Source organism: Oryctolagus cuniculus, chromosome 16 (genome assembly GCF_964237555.1).
Source record: "Oryctolagus cuniculus chromosome 16, mOryCun1.1, whole genome shotgun sequence".
Taxonomy (NCBI): domain Eukaryota; kingdom Metazoa; phylum Chordata; class Mammalia; order Lagomorpha; family Leporidae; genus Oryctolagus; species Oryctolagus cuniculus.
Window position 1 is genome coordinate 29,639,920 of NC_091447.1, and position 12,141 is coordinate 29,652,060.

The window sequence follows — 12,141 nt, forward strand, 5'->3', positions numbered from 1 at the left end:
AAGGGACAGGGGAACGCCAGCTGCACTGAGACCTCAGTGACTGCATTCCGTCACCTGTTCTGCAGGTTCAAGTCTGAATGCATGGTACCTAGTACTCCAGCACAAGTGCTCACTCTCCACTGCCGAAATGTTTATCCAACCCACTTCAGGGCCACCGAGAGCCCCTTCAGCCAACAGACGTAAACCTCGCAGGAAACGCCCTAGTTTCTCAAGACAGACGAAAGAGTGCACTCTTCTGAACATTTGCCTTAACTCCTAGGACCCTCGCCAGAGCCAGGTGTAGGCTGTGGCTCCAAATAAACCCCACACCTGTTGCACGGCTACTATTTCACGCCTCCCCGTGCGCGCACTGCGTTCCACCCTTACATACCAGTATAAGCTGCAACTTTGTGCGGGAGTCGTTTTTGTCGTTCGGAGAAAGGATCATTGGTGATTGAGGAGACTAAGTTTAATGGCCAAAATGTCTCAATTGGTTAACAGCAAAGCTTGGCCCTAAACCCACTGAAGCTCCTGCTGTCCCAAGAATCAGAACAAACCCTCTAGCAGCTGCTGTCTGAGCACTCCTCCCAGGCAAGACGAGGTGACACTGCTCCTGTGCCAACTAAGCTTGGGAGGCTGGCCCAGCCCATGAGTACTTCCGGGAAAGGCTCTGTCGCACCTGCGGTAGCTATCAAAACACCAAGAATTCAAAACCAAAGGCACTGGCAGGCTGTAAATAATCTTCAAAGTCTAATCCGGTCCACTCTTATTGCAGGAAACCAGGGAGACCCCAATTCCTCATACGCATTACAATGCAGACCTTTGTTTATATAAAGGCTATGACTACAAGAACAACAAAAATCCAGTTGCCCCTCTTCCAGGCCAGCTCTCTGCTGTGACCAGGGAGTGCAGTGGAGGATGGCCCAAGTCCTTGGGCCCTGCACCCCTTGGGAGACCAGAAGAAGCACCTGGCTCCTGCCATTGGATCAGCGCGGTGCGCCGGCCGCGGCGGCCATTGGAGGGTGAACCAACAGTAAAGGAAGACCTTTCTCTCGGTCTCTCTCACTGTCCACTCTGCCTGTCAAAAAAAGAATAACAAAAAGAGCTCAGGTACAAGCCCAGGGCTGGGGGGGTCTCTCGCCGAGTTGACCTCTTTCCCCATTTTCACTAACGCGAAGTTGGCAGACAACTGTTTTGTCACCGAGGAAAACTACAGCACTGCTGTGAACAGGTTCCCAAGTTGGCTGAGGGGATATTCACTGAATAGGAGCCTCCGCAGGCCGTGGAAAGACGTTCCACAGATAGCGGTGTCCAGAGAAGGAAGACTAGGAACCATGTGTTCCTCGGGGCTGGCGGTGGGTAAAGAAGCCCAGAGCTGCACGGTGCACCCCACCTCAGAATGCAGACCAGACCGTGAGCAGCGACGGGAAAAACAAGGCGGGGAGGGACTCCCGAGAGCCCCTCACACGGAGCAAAGAGGGCCTTTCCCAAAGCAACCTTCACACTTCCTCCCTGACAGCCTCATTTCCCACCAGCGATTTCCACTAGGGAGAAAAAGCTTCCAACTTGCCAGAAGTTTGAGGGCCTTCGTCGTTAGTTTCTTAACGTGCGGAATGAGCGGGGGTCTTGCACCAGGGGCGGCCCTCCCGGTGTGACCCTACACGCCCCCGTGCGTGTGCGCGCGCACACACACACACACACACCCCGACACACACATTCATGCCTCCCCTTGGGTGGCCCTGCGGACCCTTCTTTAAGCTTCCATGCACCTCCCCCTCCACTTTGCCCTACCGTGGCCCACTCGGGTCCTCGTCTTCCCAGAGAAAGATTGAATGGATGAACACACTTAGGGGCCGGCACTGTGGCTCACTAGGCTAATCCTCCGCCTGTGGCGCCGGCACCCAGGGTATTAGTCCAAGTTGCTCCTCTTCCAGTCTCTGCTGTGGCCCAGGAGGGCAGCGCAGGATGCTCTTCCAGTCTCTGCTGTGGCCCAGGAGGGCAGCGCAGGATGGCCCACGTCCTTGGGCCCTGCACCCGCATGGGAGACCAGGAGGAACCACCTGGCTCCTGGCTTCGGATCGGCGCAGCACCAGCCGTAGTGGCCATTAGGGGAGTGAACCAACGGAAGGAAGACCTCTCTTTCACTGTCTAACTCTGCCTGGCAAAATGAAAACACTTAGGAAGAAGTAAAGAACATGGGAGAAAAGTTAGCTGGTGGCTAGACAGAAGGCAGGGAGGGAGGCCGAGCCGCCCACGCGGAGGTGGACAGGTGCCAAGCTGTGCTCCCTGGTGACCAAGCACAAGCCGGGGTCTCTTCTCATCCTCTCTTGAAAATAAGGAAACTGAGGCCTGGAAAAGCTTGCTAACTTGTCTAAAAGGACACATTTGAACCAGACCCACCTGCCCCTGACTATGGAATTCAAAATAAGTGGGATAGGTGAGGAGGTCCCTAGGCCCTGCTAAGTGTAAAAGTTGTGGCTGAACGCGGTGCTCCCAGGGAGTGGCTCCTGGGGCTGGGGCCTCCCCCGTCCTCACCTTTGGGCCACAGGCTCCCGGGTTTGTCTGCGTTTGAGTTTGCCTCCTCATGGCCTCCACTGGATTGCCACTCCTGTTTTGCTTCTTCCTCCTGTTCCTGTGCTATCCGGCCATTCCTCCGCTACTCTCAAAGGCCTCCACAAATCTCTGCTAAAAAAAAAAGAAAAAAGAAAAAACTCCGAAGAGAGGCTTTATTGAAGGGGTTAAGATGCCACTTGATGGGAGTGCTACTGCTTTGCATCAGGCTCTGCTCCTGACCCCAGCACTCTCTGGGAGGCAACAGGTGCTGCCTCAAGTACTCCGATTCTTGCCACCCACGTGGGAGTCCCACGCAGAGCTCCAGGCTTCACCCAGCCCCAGCTGTTGCAGGCATTTGGGGAATGAACCAGCCGATGGAAGATCTCTGTGTGTCTCTGTCTCTCTGCCTTTCAAATAAAATGAGAATAAGTAATTTCTAAAAATTTTAAAACACCCCTTTTAAGAGAAACAAGATATAAACAAAGGCAATCAAAAGAAATGTGCCAACACCTGGTGACAGGGTGGTGGCAGAGCAGCTCTGATGGCCTTAACTATGGGCTGGTTTGGATGTGACCCCAGAGAAGGGTCCCAAGCCCAGCTCCATTTCATTTCCCTGAATCAAACTTGATGTGCCATTGGTTTCCTGAATGACAATGGGCAGTCTTTACCCTGCGAAGTGTGTGATAACAGGATCTCCATGAGGTGTTTTAGAAAGAGTTTGAAGTGCTTGGGTGAAAAGAACCACAATACTATCTTTTCTTTCTGGAATGTCAATATCTCACACCCACTTTTCAGCTACCTTTTAAGAGCAACTGAAGTGTGTTGAGCTCCAAAGCTGCTGACTTGGAATAAGAAATCACTCACTGCAAGTACTTCAAGGTTTTTAAAACACAGCTAAAGGAGTCCTTTCAAGGGTTCTCTCCTGAGCCCTATTGAGGTCCTTGAGAGCCTGGATTTTCTCTTGCGGGATGGATTTTCCTCACCCCATAAGAGAACTTCAGCCCGCAGGTCACACGTCCTGAGCATTGGCTAGACCTGGGTCAAATCCTGCCTTCAGGGGCTAGCATTGTGGCATAGCAGGTAAAGCCAACACCTCCGCTGGCAGCATCCCAGCTGCTCTGCTTCCCATCCAGCTCCCTGCTATGGCCTGGGAAAGTAGTAGAAGATGGCCCCAGGGATTGGGCCCCTGCACCCATGTGGGAAACCCGGAAGAAGCTCCTGGCTCCTGGTTTGGCCTAGCACAGTGCTGGCCATTATGGCCTTCTGGGGGAATGAACTGTAGCTGGAAGATCCTTCTCTCTCTCTCTCTCTCTCTCTCTCTCTCTCTCTCTCCTCTCAACCTCTCTGTAACTCTTTCAAAAAATAAGTAAATAAATCTTTTTTTTTTAAATCCTGCCTTCAGCACTGATCAGCTACAACATCATGAACAAATTACTTCACCACACTGCCTCTATTCCCTTGCCTATGAAATGGAAATAATAGAAACACCTGCACCCCGTATCAGAGTGCCTGGGTTTGATTCCTGACTATTCCTGATTCCAGCTTCCAGCTAATGTGTATTCTGGGAGGCAGCAGCTGATGGCTCAAGTACTTGGGTCCCTGCCACCCATATGGAAGACCCACATGGAGTTCTCAGCTCCTGGCTTTAGCTGGGCCCAGCCCCAAACAGTGCAGGCATTTGGGGGTGGGCTAGTCAATGGGAGCCTGCTCTTTCCCTCTCTCCACATCCCACCTTTCAAAAACATGTTTATGGAAATAATACTACTACTGTCATTAGGATGAAGCCAGATAATGGGTGCAATGTGCCTGGTAAATGTGAATTGTGACTCCACGTCACTAGCAGCCACCATGGCATCACCCTCGGCCGTGTGTTCCTGTTCCTCACACACCCTTCCCTGGAGCAGACACAAGAAGCCTTTTGTTAGTGAGAGGGCTCATTTTGGGCCGAGCACAGTGCTTTGGGAACTTGGTTTTATTGACAGAATCTCTTTTCAAGGCTTTCCCCTGGCTTCTGCAGGGATGGGATTGTCTTCCTTAAAGCCAATTACCCTCCAGTATTGCCGAGGCCACCTCCATGTTCCTGTCTGTGGCTCCACCTGGCCACAGTTGCATGTGACAAGAGATAAGACTCCACATGGCTGGGAAGCTGGGCACAATGGCATTTGTGTCAAAGAAAAAAGAAGAATGAGGCCGGCGCCGCGGCTCACTAGGCTAATCCTCCGCCTTGCGGCGCCAGCACACCGGGTTCTAGTCCCGGTCGGGGCGCCGGATTCTGTCCCGGTTGCCCCTCTTCCAGGCCAGCCCTCTGCTGTGGCCAGGGAGTGCAGTGGAGGATGGCCCAGGTGCTTGGGCCCTGCACCCCATGGGAGACCAGGAAAAGCACCTGGCTCCTGGCTCCTGCCATCGGATCAGCACGGTGCGCCGGCCGCAGCGCGCCGGCCGCGGCGGCCATTGGAGGGTGAACCAACGGCAAAAGGAAGACCTTTCTCTCTGTCTCTCTCTCTCACTGTCCACTCTGCCTGTCAAAAAAAAAAAAAAAAAAAAAAGAAAGAAAGAAAAAAGAAGAATGAAACACTAAAAACTCCTGCCTCAACCTCTTGGTTTCTGCTCTTTGCAAAATGTAAGTCCTTATTTGTAAGGTGTCCGGCGTGTAACAGATCTTCCCAAGCAGACAAATCAATTAATTCACAGGCTTTTATTGGGGTTCCGCTCCCGGGCAAGGTTCCCCGGTCCCAACAGAGCAACAGAGCGGGGGCCGGGGAAGTCGTGCGTCAGAGATTGGGAGGGCTCCTTTTATAGATTCAGGGCATGGGGGTTAAAGGTTGACGCAGGTCTGATCCTCATTAGTTGACCTTTAGGCACCCGCAGGGACCTTGACAAGGACTTTCTTCCCCGGAAGTAGGCCTCTCCATTCCTAGAAGTATAGGCCTTCCCTCCTTGTGGATCCCGAAGTTATCATCCCGACCTTTTGATGATAGGAAAGGGGGCGACGATGAGTCTCTGGCAACTTCCTGCTGACTGGGGACGTCGTCTACAGGGGCCCGCTGGGGGTATCTTGGGGCTCCGCAGGGACAGGCATGTATGGATGGAGAAGCATTTGGTTGACTGCCTGGTTGCTGAAGGCCGTGGTTCATTCCATTATCACCTGCTATAAACACTTAAACAGACACTGTAGTATATAAGTCAGGGTGAGAATAGCAACCAATGATCCTAAGAGTGGCATTAACCAGGTAATGAAAGGATTTCATAGAGGAGAGGAAATGAGGGGGGGGTCTCTGGACCCTTGTGAGGATTGTTTGATGGACATGGTTTAAATCTGATCCCAGCCAAGACTGAGAGAAAGGCCACTCAACTTTTGCATGTAGAGGGGTTTGTCTGTAGAGAAATTCTGAATAATCATGCAAATTAAGTGGAGGAGAGGACCATCAGTACACACAGGTTGATAGCAGAGCCACTGATGTTTGAGTAGAGGCTATGATTACAAAGGAATGAGACCCAAGTGGGCTAGACAGGGTCTAGAACAAAGGACAGAATCATTACTAGAGGACCCAAGAAAGGTGCTGTCTAAGCCATGACTAAGTTTGCTGATTGAGAGGCAAATAAAACCTGACAGAAGGGGCTTGATAATAATCTGGTAGGCTTTAGGCCTTATAAGTTAAGAGGCCCAGACCTATCTCTTCATAGGGTACATCCTAAGGGAGGTGTGAACCTCCTTGGCGAAGGCACCCTGTTGACTTCCATTACCTAACTGGCCTGGGAGAAAAGCTGGCCAGGTAAAGGCAGGTGGCATCTCTAACAGGAAATTTACAGTTCTGCCTGCAGTGCTGCTGATCCTACTTGGCCATCCCCTCAGCTGTGGTGGTCACTTTGGAAGCTGGGCTGAGTGAAGGGCTTTTCAGCTTAGAGCCAGCAAGATCCGTGGCTCTGACCTGAAGTCCTTCGACTCCAGGGCAGGTCCATTTCCAGTGATCCAACTCTTGGCTGGCAGAGCTGCCAGGGCTCTTCACAAGCTGACTTCTGCTGAAGCCCAGGCTTACCACATTGAAAACCACTGCAGTGGACTGGTCTGTTGGGTCTCCTTGAGGGCAGATCACTGTGCAGAACAGCTATTAATAGGTCTGCCACCTATCTTTCCATTTCTGATGCCTAGCTTTCTCTTCCTCCTGGTTTTTGTTAAAGCAGACCAGAGGATGCAAGTCAAGGGGGTGCTCAAGTCCCAGATCACTTACTGACAATAGCAATATCAAATGAAAACTTAGAAAGCAGTTTCAATCATTAGATAACAAATATAGCAGTTTTGATACTAGCTTTTTAAACTCTTTAACTGTTTTTTTGACTTACCAATTGATTCGAATTACTTTCTGCTGTTAGTAACCTCAGCTAACCATACTTTCTCTCAGTTGGTACCTGTAATACATTATTGGCTTCATCTGTTTACAGTGCCATCCCAAAGTACTGAGTACAATAGAAGTGGCTGGAAAAAGTCCATCAGAATTTATAGGAGAGCAGCTAAGCACAGAACCAACAACGCTTTAGTTTTATGAGCAGCAAATCTGATATATAAAACTGTGGATGACAAAAGACTTTAAGTTGCCACATTTAAAATTATAAACTCATTATAAACTCAACAAGAGGCACATACTTCACATAGCATTGTTGAAAGCATCTGTAGGATTTTACAGAACATTTAACTCTTTAGGCCTCTGTGGCTTTCTTCCTTCAAACTCAGTGTCTTTTTACAGTTGCATTTTTCCTAAGAACACCTTAGGCCCATGATGTCATATTCAGTTGGCCATGTAGGGCTTAGGCACTTGACCTAAAACCCAGCAGACCAGAGGGGTGGGGTGAAGAAGGGAAAAAAGAGAGAGGAGAGTGTAAGAGAGACAAGAGAGGAGAGGGGCTAGTGAGGAGAGAAGAGAGAGATGAGAGGAGAGAGTGGGCAGGAGAGAAGAGAAAGGAGACCAGAGGAGGAGGCTAGAGAGCCACGTGTCAGGAACAGGTCCTTTTAAAACTTTGCCAGAGGGCAGCCAGGGAAGCAGAAGCAGGGAATCCCATTAGGATGGGGGAGGGGGGGAGCCTGACACTGGTGGTTGGGCCACATGGCTACCTGGCTTCCAGTAATGGCGGCAGGGAGAGGCAGGACATGGGGTGGGGCAGGGCGGAAGAATGCACATCTGGGGGCGGGAGGTTCCTGGCTAGCTGTGGGGTCCCCAGGAATTCAGGAGGATCCAAAAAGGTGGAAGGTGGAGAGTTCAGCAGTAACACAGAAGAGGCGTCCTTAGGAGGTGGGGGCCGATCTTGGCCTGCAAGACCTGGGCTGTGGAGCAGACAGAGAGGAAATTAGAGGAGAAGAGGGTAGGACTGGAGCGAAGGTCTCAAAGCCTGGACATAGGGACCTCTGACCATTTTCTCTCCCTGTGGCAGAAATTCTCAAGGTAATTAGGCCATGCCTGGGTGGAGTAGAAGATGAGGCATTTACTCCGTAGGTCCTGGGCCAGTTCCAGTTTCTTCAAGTCCTTTAGGAGGCAGGCCAGAGGGCATTTTGAGTCCCACCCTCAGGATTGGCCAGATCCCATGGTCTCCCCGGTAGCCCGGATCTACTGAAATTCGGTCAAGGCATCCCCTCTCCCGGACTTCAGCAGACGGATTAGAGGTCAGTCCTCTATGGGGCCAAGCCAGTGGCAGGACGTCTCCAACAGCCGCTGGGAGGCTATACAGCGGAGAACAGAGCCCACGTGCGCACAATTTGGAGGTCTCTGTCCTGACGGAGAGCTAGCCAGAGATCGCAGAGACTGGGCCAACCCAGAGGAGGGAGGGAGAACAAGGGAGGAGTTACAGTTGGTCGAACATGGTCCGTAGTTAGTCTGGGGCACCAGACAGGTTCAATGAGCGACGGGGTCTCGAACCCAGAAAGGGGAGGCTCTAAACCTCAGCTCCCCAGTTTCGGCACCATCTGTAAGGTGTCCGGGGCATAACAAATCTTCCCAGGCAGACGAATCAATTAATTCACAGGCTTTTATTGGGGTTCCGCTCCTGGGCGAGGTTCCCCGGTCCCAACAGAGCAACAGAGCGGGGGCCGGGGAAGTAGCGCGTCAGAGATTGGGAGGGCTCCTTTTATAGATTCAGGGCATGGGGGTTAAAGGTTGACGCGGGTCTGATCCTCATTGGTTGACCTTTAGGCACCCGCAGGGACCTTGACAAGGACTTTCTTCCCCGGAAGTAGACCTCTCCATTCCCGGAAGTGTAGGCCTTCCTTCCATGCGGATCCCAAAGCTACCACTTATGGGGTTTGGGAGAGAGCAGGTTTAGAAGGAACAGGGCAGGAAAAGACTGACATTGCGCAAACACGACCAGGACCACTCCTAGGGTGTGTAGGATCCAGAGGAAAAAAATATTTGCATGACTTCTATATAAACGGTCATATTAGCACCCAATTTTCCATAATCCACAAAAGAAATACTAACCAGCCAGCAGAAGACATCTGCTTGCTAAATCTCCAGACAGCACTCCTAGAACTGGGGTCCAGGCCCCAAGAAGACAGGATGGGCATGAGACTCAGAGCTTCTGGTGCATCTAGTTGACTCCATGTGAGTGGTAGAGGAAAGAAAAATGCCATAAAGGAGAGAAATGAGCACCTGGTTCCCAATACAGGGCCATGGAGTTTCCCCCCTCCTCCCTGCCCCTGGATGGCTCTGCTGTCTCCTCCCTATCCTAGGCATTAGAAGGGAAATTTAAAAAGTTTAGGGAAGCAAAGAGTGGAGCCCTTTGAGATATGGGGCTAGTCCAGGATCCAGTTAGCCTACGTCTCAGGACAAGGCTTATTTCATTCCAAAACCTCCATGAAAGTTTCTGACTCAGACCCCGAATGAATGCCACTCCTTCCTCCCATGGGATGTGGACATCATGGGATTCTCCTAAATTCCAGGCCACACAGTCTCTGTTTTGTTAACCCAGTATCTTAAGGATCAGAGCTATGGACCAGGAGTGCAAATATTAGTCCTACAAACTGTTTCCTATTAGTGACATGGCAGACAGAAGCAAAAACAACGAGGATTGAATCTAGCTTAAGAGCCAGCCAACTCAATTCTGTGAGGAACTATTAACAAATTCAGGGTTTTTGCTTGAAGAGTTACTAGTCTGGACACACAGGACTACCCCTAACATTTACAGGCTTAGGAAAATAATAAGTAACAGAGGTCCCTGGCCCACACATTACCCCTTTCTCTCTTGCCTCTCCTGGATCTGATCAAATAATGAAAGATCTTTTCTACATGTGTATTACAGTCAGCCGTGCTCACCCAGCCATTGTCTATCTTTGGCTTACCCAATGTCCCTATCAAGTGGCCACCACTCCTTGACTACCCTTTGAGTCCACAATAGAACAGGTCTGGGGAAGAAATGCATGCAGAGCTTGTATTGGGGCAGAGAGTGCCAAAGTTCCTATTACCTGGAACATGTTAGAGAGAGCATGGGCCCCAGGTGGGTATCCCCCTTGGTCTCCTGAATTTCTCATCCCATGGGAAGGCATAACTGAAGAAGAGTTGGAACCAGACTTTTGAAAACATGGGACCAGAGCACAGGCCCCATTTGTGTGGGTCCAAACGTGATACCCCACATCCTATGATTTATGATTCTAGTCTGTGCTTCTTTTTCAGTTTCAACTTCCTCAATCTTCAGCCCACTCCCCAAAGGCTTCTCTGCTCTCATGGATAAGAATTCCTAGTTCCTACTTTTTGAATCATATTGAACATGACCTTGAAGCCAGTGTTTTAAAAGAAAGGAAATATTATATCTTATTTTAAAGTCTATAGAACTTGAATATTTATGATGTGCCACATCAAGATGTCCTGGTAAAGAAATGTAATTCTTGTCACCTATGGCTACTGAAAAATTACTTTCTGGAGACACTGGTGGCACTTTTTATCTTTCATAGGCTGACAGATAATAGGATTGCAAGTTTCAAGCAGTAATCTCATCTTGCCATGATTTCTGGAAACAACAACAAAAAATGGCAATGTAGTTAAGCCCTATAGAGGACTGCACAGAGAAGCAAACAAAATAACTCTACATCAAGGAGCCGCTGTACTGTCAGAGATCTGAGACACTGTGCATCCTTCCAGGAGATCGGCACCATTCCATTCCATGGATTGAGGATACCAATAAAGAAACAGAAAGGTGGCTATGAGATTTGCCCCCAAAGTCAAACACAGGGCTGGCAGAGTCCAGGTCCTTTTCCATAACATGCTATTTCAATATGTGGTTTTAAGAAAGAGAATGTGATCTTTGTCTCTTTGAAGTCAGATAAGGTTTGCCTTGTAATTTCCTTATGGCTGTTGTGATATAATAAAAATGAATATATAATGGATCTTATCCCTAGGTCCTGGTACACAGGTTTTTTTTTAACTTTTATTTAATGAATATAGATTTCCAAAGTACAGCTTATGGATTACATTGGCTTCCCCGCGCCAATGACTTCCCTCCCACCCGCAACCCTCCCCTTTCCCGCTCTCTCTCCCCTTCCATTCATATCAAGATTCATTTTCAATTTTCTTTATATACAGAAGATCAGTTTAGTATACATTAAGTAAAGATTTCAACAGTTTGCACCCCCATAGAAACACAAAGTGAAATATATTGTTTGAGTACTCGTTATAGCATTAAATCTCAATGTACAGCACATGAAGGACAGAGATCCTACATGAGGAGTAAGTGCACAGTGACTCCTGTTGTTGACTTTACAAATTGACACTCCTGTCTATGGCATCAGTAATCTCCCTATGCTCCAGTCATGAGTTTCCAAGGCTATGGAAGCCCTCTGAGTTCTCCGACTCTTATCTTATTTAGACAAGGTCATAGTCAAAGTGGAAGTTCTCTCCTCCCTTCAGAGAAAGGTACCTCCTTCTTTGAAGACCTGGTACACAGGTTCTAAAACCTTGGAATTTGCAGAGTGACAAAAATGTCTTGTGTATGCTTATGAGGAGACTGGGGCTAGGGACCCCTGGACTGCTTCAGGAGGGGGCCTGGTTGCCAGAAATACCAAGCCTTGATTAGAAGTTCGGAACTTTCAAACCTGCCCTCCAACCTCAAGAGAAGGGAGAGGAACTGGAGATATAGTTCACTCCCAATGTCCAGGGATTTAACCCTTCATTGCTATGTAGTAGAATCTCTAAAAAACCCCTAAATAATGGGGTTCAGAAAGCCTCTGAATTGTGAATGCATCCGCATGCGTGGAGAGTAGAACATTCCTGCCCCACAAGATAGAACTGAATTGAATTGTTGAAAACCCAGTTGGTGTTCACAGAATCAGAAAATTGGCTGTCGGTGTTGGAAAATACCACAGAGTAGTCATTGGACATTGCTCCAAAATACAGTCATTTGAGTTCTTGGTTTTCTCTCCTGCTGGTGGTACTTTCTTTGAGGGCCATATTCATCTTTGTATTTCTTGTGCCACCTAGAATAGGGCCAGGCCCCTAATAAAAGATAAACAAATAATGTGTGAGAGGGGGCCAGCACTGAGGTATAGTGGGTAAAGCCACTGCCTACAGTGCCAGCATCCCATATGGGCACCAGTTTGAGCCCCAGCTGCTCCACTTCCAATGCAGCTCCCTG